Consider the following 12,917-nt stretch of genomic DNA (forward strand, 5'->3'; position numbering starts at 1 on the left):
AAGCCTTCAACCCCTAGAAACTGCCACAAATAAACATTCAAAATGCAACTAATGCAGCTTTTTTCCCACCAGAAAAACTGATTCACATTGAAATATCTTCAACAGAAAACTGAAAAAAAGAACTGCAAATAAAATCCACAACACATTTGTAAGTATAAAATACAAAACGTTTGTCGTAATATTTTATGTGCATTACCAAGGCCGAAGTAAGATTATTACACATTATTTAACTGTTTTATAAAAAATATTTTCAGACAGACTGTCAGAAAGTGCAAGATATAGTACACCACAGAAAAGCAAACAATCACTCTCACATAACGGCTATACTTGGAGCCAGGAAAGCACAAGCAGTGAGAATGTTAATTGGAAATAAACAAAATACTAGCCTAATGCTTGTGATTAGAGGCCTACTATGAAAAATGATTTTATTAAAGTAAGCTAACACAACCGCCCCCAAAATGTTTCTCAAATTAAAATACGTATTTAAAAGAGGTAAGCATTAATTCCTAAGAGCCCTCTGTAAAAAATTTAAAATATATACTCCTTAAAGTACCTGAACACATCACAGGACAACTACCAATGATACCCACTTTAAAACCCACATTAGAACGAACTAACAAACTCACCAGTGATATTCCTTTTGTCTCTAGAAGATACCCAAAGTCCTCAATTGTCCCTGATTATGCTGAGTAATTTCTGAATATATTTTATTCTTATTCTGCCTAATGTGTCACACACCTTACATATGTGATCACATGGAGAATATCTGTGATTTTTTGGCGAGACATACAAGCTAAAATTCATGTGTATTCAAGTTTAAGTCATGCTCTCAATTGTGGGATGGGAACAGTTGTCTTCTCCTTACAAACTTCATACTGGTGTTTACACAGTGCACAACAAATAAATAAAAACATAAAAACACACATAAAGGGAAGTTCTACACCAATATTAGTGACTAGGGGTGAGAGTCTGAAAAGTTTTAGCACTCCTTCCCTCATCTGATTGTGTTTGCTTTGTTTGCCCTAAGTTGCCAGGGTATGCCCAGATGTGGGTCTTGCTTACTTTGCCACTGGATTCAAGTTAGCTTGGCTGATGAGGGGTATTACCTCAAAACCAGTCCCAGGGAAGACCAGTCCCAGTGTCCAGGGAAGTCCTGTCTTAGCAGTTCGGACTTGACTGTTCCCATGATGAACAGGGTTAAGACTGATTTGCATATGGCTGGGTCTGAACTGGGGTGGCAAAGTGAGCTAAAGAATGATGATAGATTCAACCCATATCTAATAGTTGATGGGGGTTAGTGTCTGAAAACTTTCAGTGCCACACCCATCATCTTATTATGTTTTCTTTGTTCACCCGAAGTTGGCAGGGTTAGCCCAGACGTGGGTCCCTTGCTCACATTGCCACTGGATTCCAGCTAGCCTGGTTGATGATAAGTTTTACCCTAAAAACTGGCCCAGGATGCTTGTTTACGGTTCAGGGAAAATCGGCTTGGCAGTTCGGGCTGGACTGTTCCCATGAGGAACAGGGTCAAGACTGATTTGTATATGGCTGTGTCTGAACTGGGGTGGCAAAGTGAGCAAAAGAACGATGATGGATTCAACTCAGATCGAATAGTGACTGATGGGGAGAGTCTAAAAAGTTTCAGCACTCTGTCCATCATCTTTTTGTGTTTGCTTTGTGCCTAAACTGATACCTTCTCAACACCAGAATGAAATCTCAGGTGATAGTGTGCTCTACAAGTCTGCATAACATAACATAAAAAACAAAGGAGTGCACTACTTAGAATCAATAGGAAAATCCCTAATATAAAACACCTATCTACACACTAACCAAAAAACCTCAACAAAGTTAACCATCACTAAACTTATCAAATTTCAACTAAAATTAAACAGCTGATTTTTACACATAACTCAAAAAACATATACATACCATAGAAAAGAAGACTGATAAATGAAAAATAAAATGTTTAAACATTAATTAAAAATCAAACCATCCATAACCACAAAGCACAACATTAGAAATAAACACACAATCATAACAAGTAAATCCAAATCATAGAAATTTAAATTAACACATTTTTTTCAAACAAATACACATAGATAATAAACTATAACATTTCCCACCCACAAATAAATAAATAAATTAAAGTTACAGTTCTGTAGCTGTAGATTTTGCTCCATGTCCATGTTGTAAAATACAATCCACCAAAAAGCTAAAATAAAGTCCTAAAAAGCCCCCTCAAAAAAATGCAAAAATTAAAAAGTCCACAGTAAATCCAGTGAAATAAATCAAAGTAATAAGGAAACCATAAAATTATGAAAAATTGAAAAAGAATAACCACTCCAGGTAACCTTAACAAGCAAAGATTATTATAAATAATTCATTTGGTTTATAAGAAACCATACAAATTTCCTTAAAAAAAGACAAGAAACACATGTCTATGGGATGACTTCCAATCTGTAAACCTGTAAAAAACATACAAGACCCACCCTCACATAACACTTTTTTCAAATACGAAATAAACATTACATCAAAACTATAATAAACACTAAATATAACATGACTATATATTAATAAACACAAAACTACCATCAAACTCTCCGGGGGTAATTAGCATTGCGGGCGGATCGTCACCACCCGACCGGCGGTGGTGATCCGCCTGCCAATACACCCCGCCGGACGGCCTGTTACCCTCACCACATTAGCATGGCGGGGGGTGCTGCGGAAGACGGAAAGACCGCCCGCTGCTTTTCCACCGGTAGACAATTGTCACAATTGCCTATCGGGCAGAAAAGGCCCACAATATGGTGGCGGTGCCTGCCATATTATGATGTTGGTGGTTTCATGCCTTTCCATGGCCGTTGTGGGCTACTGGGGGTGGAGGGTTGGGGAGCTGCACTTGGGGGGTACCATGGCTTGGCACAACATGCATTAACAACGTTGTGGCGGGTGCTGCTCACAGCACCGCCCGACACAATGTTGTATATGCGGGATGCGACCCCCACGGTGGCGGTCGCATCCTAATTGGTGGTGCTGGACTGCCACACCGCTGGTGGCCGGTCCCAGCACCGCTAGGGTGGCAGGCAGACTGATGTCCGCCCGCCATCCTAATGGACCCCTAAGTAACGCACAAAACGATTAAACAACAGAACACAAACTACAACTAAATAGACCTCAAAATACAAACTAACACTATACCTAACATTCACTAGACCTACCCATATTCCCCCTACTCCTAAATCCCTATAGCAAAACTTAAAAAGGTTTTATCTTATCCAATACTCTGCAGCAGGTAATCAAGTCTCGCTCCATCACATCCGATGAAAAATGACAGGATAGACTTGAAATGTACACATAGAGGCTGATTACGATGTCGGTCGAAGTTTCCTCCTCCCGACATGACTCTGAATTGGGACCGACCGACTCGCGGTCGGCGTTTACTCCTGACCGATCACAATGCTTCTGAACACCGTTCGGAAGGACTCCCATTGACTGTGACCAACAACACAGGCTCCTATGGCGAAAATGGGTGTCTGCGGGAAACCTTGCACCCTGTTACAGGCACCCCATTGTGCCTGCCACACGGTTTTACAAGGGGGTCACTACGGAACCCCCACAGGCCCCAACAGGAGGCCTCAGGATGAAGAGGGGCCTGGTGAGGGCCCCCAAAGTCAGTTTCTGACAGCATTTTCATGTTGGGCAGAGCAAGTCTGAAAGGCTGTCATAAAAGTGTAAGTTTACATTTGTGAATCAGTTCCTTAGTGTTCGAATCATAGTTGTCTGCATTTTTATTGTTTACAATGTGTTTCAGGTCTTAAAGGAACTCTTATAAAGATGAGTTGCTAATTTTGATTAAAACATACGTCTAGTTGATACATGTATGTTCCAGAAAATACCACTATGTGAAATAATGAATGATACATTTTCTGTAACCACCAAGAAAGTGCAAGGGTGAAAAACCTAAGAATAGCCTCTCCATCCTACAACTTACGGCACATCCTCCGGTGCCAAATCAATTACTAAGGGGAGTGAGGTATGTGGCCCCCCCTCCCGAGCCTCTTCAGGCCTTGAGGATGGCATTCACGTGGCAATAAATATTTAAAGTAAAAGGGGACATGCAGCTCCCTCTGTAAGGCTTTTCAGGGCCCCATTGCCCAGAGTCGATTTTTTTATTTAAGGGGAAGGCAATGCGCTGCTCCCCTTTTGAGCCTTAATGAAGCCTGGGGACCCAATTCCCCAGGGGCTGATTTTTTTATTATGAGATGGGCGGCACGTGGCCCCCCTCTCTAAGCCAGAATTAGGTCCCAATAATTTGCAGTGTCCTGGGAAACCCATCTATGGGACATTGTGGTTCCCTGCCCTTGAGAGAGTGAAAAAGGAAGTAGGGAACTCTGGGTAGTTCCTAGGTTTTAGGTGTAGAACAGCTACTGTATATGAATCACTCTACACCACTGACACTCTAAAACTGCTCACCACAAATGTCTGTTTTGCTGCAGAGATTTTAAGCATAGGATTTGCAAAGTGCCATCAACCCTGAGTTAGAAAAGTGACAAAGTCCTTTGTCTTTTCGCAGCAAAGTCCTTAAGCATAATATTTGCAAAGTGCCAAGCACACTGAGCTTAAAAAGTGACAAAGCCCTTAGACATTTTTGTAGCCAAATAATAGGATTGGCTAGTGCCATTAATGCTAAGCCAAAAAATAACAAAAGTCTTCAACCGCTCCAGGCAAAGTATTACAGCTTAGGAGTGGTAAAATAGCCGCAAAGCCAACCTGGACTTAATAAATGCAGTGCCTGACACGTGTTTCACTCTAAATGGAGCTCGTCAGAGATGTAGCTTTTTCCAGAAACACAAGCGAAGCATTGATTTTAACTTTTGCCCTAAAGTAATTATAATTTGTGCCCCCAAAATGCACAGTGTTGTTATCAATGATGTATTTTCAGATGTTGCATTTATGTTATCAAGGATGGCATAGAGCATGTCAAGAGTGAGGTAATTGCCGTTACATGGTGAGGTTTAGGACAAGAGTTATAGTTACTTGAGTTAACTTAAACTGGTGAATTTCAGTTGTTTTGTTAATTTGAATTGTATTTTTAAATGACATTTTCATCTAACAATAAGTCCCTTTAACCTTTTCAGTTAATTTCTAACTTTTTTTTTAAATGTAAAGTAAGATATTATTAATATACCTAACTATAATGTACTTTTAACCTTTGTTTTTTTAATTGAATTGCTAAAGTTTTTTTAAAGTAAAATAATATTTTATTGCCACACGTAATACCCACCATGCCCCCATGAGCAGCCAACCCCACTGCCAAGCATGGTTTTAGAAGTGTGCGACCTGGGTTTGGCTACAGGTTGTTGTCTGCAGCCAGACCCTGTTCCCATCCCCCGGTGACCAACCCCCCTGTTGTGCGCAGCAGGGGAGGTTGGGCATGGGGTCCAGTAACCAGACACCCACTGGATCGCATGCCTTTGTGATGTTGCAATATAAAGGGTGTCATTTTAATTAAGGCAGACCTATTGACTTTGTCAAAAGGTCAGAAACACCAAATTATAGCAAGTGGGACTTTTGGCTTTATGATGGGATCAGCATATTAACATATTTAAAGCAGGCCTATTATCTTTGCAAAAAAGTCACCAATAATTCTAATTCAGTGTACATTATATAACTTCACGTATTGCAATGTTTAATAAAAGTGATTGTAATCTGTATTTTTAAATAAAACCTTATTATGGGGTCATAGACTTAATGATGCAGGAGACATACTTTCCTTTGTAGTGTTGCTGGGAACAGCTGCTGCACTCCCTTCAGCCCTCCAGACCATAAACAAAAATGCTTGCTGGTACCCCCGCAACTTCTAGCGACAACACCAGGCCACAAAACATATTGAAAGGTGTTATGTTGAGCTCCTTGCAAAGAACAGTGAATGATGAATGGGTGGCAATTTAGTTTTTGGATTTCCAAGTGTTCACCTGGGACATCCTTATGTTTATTTTTATTTAGGTGCCCCGGGCAGAGTCCTGGTGCTCACTCGGGCCACCCACAGAACTTTTTTTTTTTGCCATGGCGGGAGCAGCTTTCTGCTTATGTCAGGCGGGAGCATATTATACTTGCCTGCTTACGCTCCCGCAGGCAGGGTAATGATCGTGTCCTAAGGTATAGGGTCCCTGGGACACTATCACTGAGCCTGCCCCTTGGGATGGGTTCTTCGGGCCATAGTACAGCTTGGGGGGCTATCTCCATTGTTAACATACTGGCCCCAGGCAACAGGGCATCCGAGGACTCTTTGAGGGTTGGAGAGGAGGGCAAAATGCCCCTTCAACCACTATACAATACTAGCCCCAAAGCATGGGATCCCTGGAGCCTTAAGGAAGGTAGGGATGGGGGTCTGCATGTCTCCTTGATAACATTCCAGCCTCGGGGAATGGTTGAGTAGGGGGAAAACAGAATTTAAAAAATATATGTTTTTGGCCTAGAGGAGGATCTCTCTAAGACTCCCTTCCAGGCTTAGGGGAGAAGGGTATCCCTACCCTGTCCCTCTATATAATGTTTTCATTTTACCCAGGACAGGGGGATGAGTCCCAGAGGGCTAAGATGGCTGCTGCCAAATCTTTGATGACATGGTGATAGCTTATGAGATGAAATCGTTTTATCTGTTGGACCACAGAGCCTCTGTGGCATGAAATATCTATATTTTGTAACCTTAAGGTATCTGAAATTATTGAACAGATTTACACCAAATCACAAAATCATGCTTTCTAGCCAAGATATAGCTTTCTGCCAAATTTAATTTAATTCCATTTAGCTGTTTTAGCTCATTTTGGGACCCGCCTTTTTCTCAACCACATAAACAAGAGAGTGACTATGTAGTTATGTCTAGATTCTTCTCCTCTTTAATTAAAGATTGTTTTGAATTTTCTACTTGATCTATTGAAACCCTAATTTGCTATCGACCCCCGGGGCAAGCAGCACCCTTTTTAGACTGTCTCTCACAGCAAATATAAGGATGGCTGTTTTATGACTCTCACACCATTTTAATGGGATATTTAAAAATTTGGTGATCCTGTTTTTCCCTGTGACATTCTTTGACCATAGCATTGGATCTGCATGTCCTGTCTTCCTCTCCGACCCATGCCAAAGGTCACTGTTTGGACTTAGGCCAACTGTCATATCCATGTATTGTGTGGGTTTGTGTCCTCTTGCTTGGATGGCCCGTAGACGGTCTGGCATGGACTGTAGTGTGCAAATCCTATCAGGCATTCCATGCGAGACGGTCACGGTGCCAGCTGAGGTAAGGAGGCTATCCTGGGTGCGAGCTTCACTATAAGTAATAAACTAAGTTATCTGCCATTCACTGTACCCAGTTCACATTAACTTTACAACTTTTGGTATTCACAAAAGGCATTTGTTACTCGTAAATACCCTTTGTGAATACCAAGTCATAAAGTTCAACTTTCATTATTCACAAAGGGCATTTACAAGTAGTAAATGCCCATTGTGAATACCGAAAGTCGTAAAGTTAGAATTTTGCCTAACTGTACCTTTGGGAATCGGGCCCACAGCTGGGCTGTCACCTAGAGATTCAGCTGCTTTTAGCTGCAGGAATCTCAGGATAAATGGTAAGAGATCTCATAATTTTCATGGGGTTGGTAACTGCTGTTATCAATCCACTTGGAATTAAGGAGCCATTCATAATGAGGTCCAAAGAGGACAATTTAGGCATTGGTGCAATGTGCTCAGTTCTGCCAGGGCAGGGGAGGGATGTACTCCACCGTCCTGGTGCACTACAACCCATAATATTCAGAGCTCTTCACTTGATAATATGAGATCTCTATTCCTTCAGAGGAATTGCTACAGTGGTAACTCCTCTAAAGGTACCAAAATTTCGCTGTGCAGGTGCCATATGCAATGCCTCTTCACAACGTATTTCTGTTGTTCAAAGACAAACTCCTAAAATATCCTTGTGTCAGCCCACCCTCTTTCGGGAGAGTGGTCTGACATCCATTAAAACACTGCCCAATGTCCATTTTACATTGTGCTTCTCTATTTAAATACACTTTATTAATCTGTTAATATTACTTAATTTTCTGAGCGATTGTGACCCACTGAGTAGGCTAGGCGGACCCCTAAGGGTCCCCTCACCACAGGTTTAGAAGGACTTCTTTAAAGTATTGTGGGGAATGATAAATCACAATGTGTTAAAATGGAAGATGGATAATTAATTCACCTACCTCTATTGTAGGCCCCTGCAAGATACATCTGGTTTCAGAACACCTCCGCTTCAACTTATACATTCTGATGGGCTAAAAGTTTCTTCTTATGCAGAAAATATTCATATAACGGCTAGGTGCTCTGACTGACAACTTTGAGACCTTCATTTTCACTCTAAGGTCATTCTTTGGATTAGACGCCGGTCCTAGGATGCTTGTTTCCGGTCCAGGGAGGACCTGGCTTGGCAGTTCTGGATGGACTTTTCCCTTGAGGCACAGGGTCAAGACTGATTTGCATATGGCCAGGTCTAAACTGGGGTGGCATTGTGAGCAAAAGTATGATGGATTTAATCCAGATCTCTTGACTGGGGTGAATGTTTTGATTTGTTCTGCATTCTGTCCATCAATTGTGTATCTTTTGCTTTCTCACCCTAAGTGCGCCAGGTATGCACAGACGTGGGTCCTGGAGTCACTGTGCCACTGGAATCAAGCTATCCTGGCTGAAGAGGGGTGAAACCCCGAAACCAGTCCTAGGATGCTTGTTTCCGGTCCAGGGAGGACCTGGCTTGGCAGTTCGGGCTCAACTGTTCCCATGAGGCACAGGGTCAAGACTGATTTGCATATGGCCAGGTCTAAACTGGGGTGGCATGGTGAGCAAAAGAATGATGAATTTAACTGAGATCTCTTGACTGGGGTGAATGTTTTGGTTTGTTCTGCATTCCGTCCATCAATTGTGTGTCAATAGCTTAAAACATAATGTTATGTTATGTTATGTTAACCGGATTTATATAGCGCACAGCTGCCCCAGCAAAGGGGCGTCCCGGCGCTTTTGAGCAAGAAATCGGCACTCAAACAACCCAGTGAATAGGCCATGACTGTACTAAGCGTCCAGGGAAAACAGGAAGGTCTTGATAGCCCTCCTGAAAGTCAGGAGTTCATCAATGGCCCGAATGTGGGCTGGAAGTGAGTTCCAAAGCTTGGCAGCAAGCACACTAAAAGAGCGGCCACCGACTCTGACCTTTTTAAAACGTGGAACAGAAACCAAATGGAGCCCTGAGGATCTTAAAGTTCGCGGAGGTGCATACGGCAAGATAAGATGTTCCAAAATCTGGGGGGAAGAGTGTTTCAGAATTTTAAACGAAAGGCAGAGAGATTTAAATTTAATCCTCTGAGATACAGGGAGCCAATGGAGTTCATAAATTGTTTTTTCTGGCCGAGCAAAATCTTGGCAAGCCAACCAGAGCCCTGGCGGCAGCATTTTGAACTCGCTGGAGTCTACTAAGTTCAGCCTGATTAGCTCCAAGTAAAAGGGAACTCGCATAGTCCAGCCGAGACAAGATGGTAGCCTGTACGATAAGTTGTCTGGTTGGAGCATCGAAAAATTTTAAAATAGGTCTGAGCCTACGAAGGATCCCGAAACACATGGCGGCAGTTTTCTTTGTATGAGAAACAAAACTAAGTTTAGAGTCTAGCCAAATACCTAGATTTTTAACATGGGCAAAACAGAGACTAGACTCAAAACACATTAGACCATCATTCACCTGTGGTGCACATGTCCTCACAACCTTTAATCTTCCCCTTTAGGGTTCTCTGATTTATTAAAAAATATTTGATTTATCGAGAACGCTGACAGGAGTCCCTCAATACACACTGATCAGGTGGTTAAAGATTCCTTGTACAAAATGTAGAAGTTGTTCTTTTTTTCCTAGCAGCTGACTCTCACAAGGTGGTTGTGGGTAAACTTATAAACTCCTACCTTTACTATGTAATTAGGAACAAGCATCCCCTTATTTTCTATTCCATTCAGGAAATGTATCACTAGTCATTGTACTGCATTCTAACTATAAATCCCAGGGTGCTAGATAGATTAGCACCTAAAATGTGGAATTGTCATCCACACAGGGGTGGCTCCTCCACTAGGGCAGAGGAGCGTCACCCCACTGCTTTCTTGCAGTGCGAGAAGCAGAAACATAAAATGGTGATAACTTTTAGTTATTACCATTTTATGTTTGGTTGTGGGCGGGCGGGTGGGCATGGCTGCTCTGTGAGCAGGGCTGGAGAGGAGTGGTGGGCCCACTCCTGAGTGCGCAAAGACTGTTTGGTCGGCCCTTTAGGGCCACCCAAACCAGTCTTGCGCACTCTGCCCTTCTCCATGCAGACTGCAATGCAGCCTGCATGGTAACATGACCTCCCCATAAGCCCCTGGCTGGGCGGCGTCCCGACTAATCATAACACTGCTTGCAGAGTTGTGATTGGCTTAGGGAAGGGAGCCTGGCTGCCTGCTTCCTGGTCCTGCCAGAGGCAGGAGAGCAGGAAAGCAGGAGCAAGGAAGACGCGGGAACCGGCCAGCAGAAAGGTCAATTTAATTTTTGGGGGATTATTTTTAAACTAACACCCCCCCGTGTGATCCCCCCCTTGCTGCAAGACACCCCCCCACCAACAAGCCATGCCAGATGCAACTGCGTCCACATTAGTTTATTATTTGCTTTCCTACAGAAAGTCTGAAGAATAAATAACTGCTCTGCTATTTCCTCCTCAATGACGGTTCTATCTTTGGCAATCAACTGGCGTCAGTGTAGAGTTTAGTTCATTAAATATGTAGTGTAGACATAAATAAACAATTGTAACTTAATAAATGTGAATAAAGCACTCAAGGAAGCAAAGTTAGGGCAATTCCATCTGGAGTCTTTATGCTGGCATAGCCTCATGAGCTTGTCAACAAGTGAAATAGGCTTTCAGACAAAATCATGTATTTCAAGTCGCACTCTATTTTGATACCATTTGCAATGCATCTGACAAAAAATATCCTATACTGGCATTGAAAAAGACAACTATCCCACAGTGAAAGCTGAACATTCCACCTTCTTGCCAAATAAATAAACTTCATGCAACAGGGCCAATGTTTATAATCTAGTTGCTTTTTTAAGCTCTTACTTATGCCAGAATGTCATTATGGGCCGGATTTATCAATCTTTCACGCAACACAGCGAAAGGGAGAGGGTAGGAATGTGCCATATTTACCAATATATGGAACATTCTCGCACTCTGCCTGTGATGGTGCACATTCTACTGCCTAGAAACAATGCAGACACCCTTTGCCATGGTCCAATTGGGCCTGCGTTTCAGGCAGCATTGTTTATTTGCGTGGGAAGGGAAACCTTCCTGCGCAAAAACAATCTGCTGCACCTTTTTCCTCTGTTTAAGAGGCAAATTTATGAAATTAGTGGCTTAAGGCAGCACAGCAAACCAACAAACCAACTTGCTGCGCTGCCCTACGTCACTGGGAAAGGGCAGAAATGTGCTGTATTTATCCAATGCAACGCATTCCTGTCCTTTCCCCTTCCCTTGCACCGTTTTGGCAGCTTAGTTCTAATGCAGGCACTTTTGCACCATGGTCCAAGGGTGCCTCCATGGCATGGAGGTTTGTTTTTCTGTAGGAAGGGGCACCTTACTGCACAAAAACAAACCGGAGAGGCTGCAGCACACACAGAAAGAGGAAAAACAAGGAAAAATAAAGATATTTCTCTTTGGTATGCCTAACCTGGGGAGGCATACGATTTTGGTGCATTTCCAGGATTACAAGTCCTTCAAGTCCTTGTAAATCTGGGAATGAATCAGAAACCATGGTAGTTACATGGGAACACCCACCGCAAGGCCCATAGAATGCCTCCCTTGCACAGAGTAAGGCAACGCAGTACTGCGTTACCTTACATTTGAAGTCATACAAAGCCACGCAAAGTGGCTTTGCGTGGCTTCTTAAATCTGACTTAGAGGCTTGTGTCACACATGTACCACTTTACGTGGTGCAAACATGATACAAGCCTCTCATAAAAATGCACCTAAGTGTGCTACATGCAGCACACTTAGAAAGCTAAAATAGTTAGGAGAAATAAAGATATTTCTCCTCTTTGTGCTTCCCTTGGGAAGGTTTAGCATTTTGATGCATTCCCAGATTTACCAGTCTTGAGGGCAGAGTAGTGCAAGGCAGTGACTTACACTGCTTTGCTTGTTCCAGATTTACCAAGTAACACAGTGCCACACAAGGTGCCCTTGCTTTGCTTGGTAAATCTAACTTTAGTATTGCGTTGCACTTGCGACTTCATGCGTGACACAAGGTCAATCAATGCTGTGAAAAATCTGGCCCTTCTTGTATTGCCATTATTAAGTATATGGTGGAAGTATTTTACTGCTGTATAAATGACAATATATTGTGTTGTGACCATATATGTGAAAAAGACATATGAAGCCAATGACAATAGTTTATTTGAGTCACAAAGCTTCTGGACTTTCCATTTTGCTTCGGAAAACAAGGTACTAGCAAACCAGTGTGGTAGAATGATATCAGATGGCATGATGAGCCTTTAGTCAATATAAAGTAGGCAACACAAATATGAAACAAATTTACATGGATGGTATAGCCAACAAGTCCAGGTTTTTGCTTTGCATTCTGGAACTTGCAGTCCAGGGCTTGTCAGAACACCTGCAATCGAGCAGGTGGGACAAATGCTGTTTTCTCAGGCTTCATTCGACTGATTTTGACATGGTTTGTGGCATTTTACTCCTGGTGAGATGCTTCAGTCACCAGGAATGATGTTGTTAAATCTCCTAGCTTCTAAAATGTTGCTATTTCATGACAGTTTCTTTCAGCACGCTTTGCCTCCTATGAGGGAGAGCTCAGAAACCTGAAATCCTGCCGCTTGAGCT

This window comes from Triturus cristatus, chromosome 2_2 (genome assembly GCF_964204655.1).
Source record: "Triturus cristatus chromosome 2_2, aTriCri1.1, whole genome shotgun sequence".
Taxonomy (NCBI): domain Eukaryota; kingdom Metazoa; phylum Chordata; class Amphibia; order Caudata; family Salamandridae; genus Triturus; species Triturus cristatus.